We start from the raw sequence: 203 nt of genomic DNA, 5'->3' as shown, positions 1-203 counted from the left end.
GACCAGTTTATACAAGATCCCTTTTAATATGAATTAAAAGAATCCGCTTGCGTCACATGTATTTAACATTCCTCTCCTCACATCCCACTTACCATTCTGGGGAAGGAAACACCCATGACCTTCCCCTCCCCCTCCCCCTTCCCACTCCCCCCTCCTCCCAGCGTTTCGTACGTTGTGACCCCCCTCTCTCCCCTCCCCCTCCC

This window comes from Penaeus monodon, chromosome 25 (genome assembly GCF_015228065.2).
Source record: "Penaeus monodon isolate SGIC_2016 chromosome 25, NSTDA_Pmon_1, whole genome shotgun sequence".
Taxonomy (NCBI): Eukaryota; Metazoa; Arthropoda; class Malacostraca; order Decapoda; family Penaeidae; genus Penaeus; species Penaeus monodon.
This window is presented reverse-complemented; position numbering follows the sequence as displayed.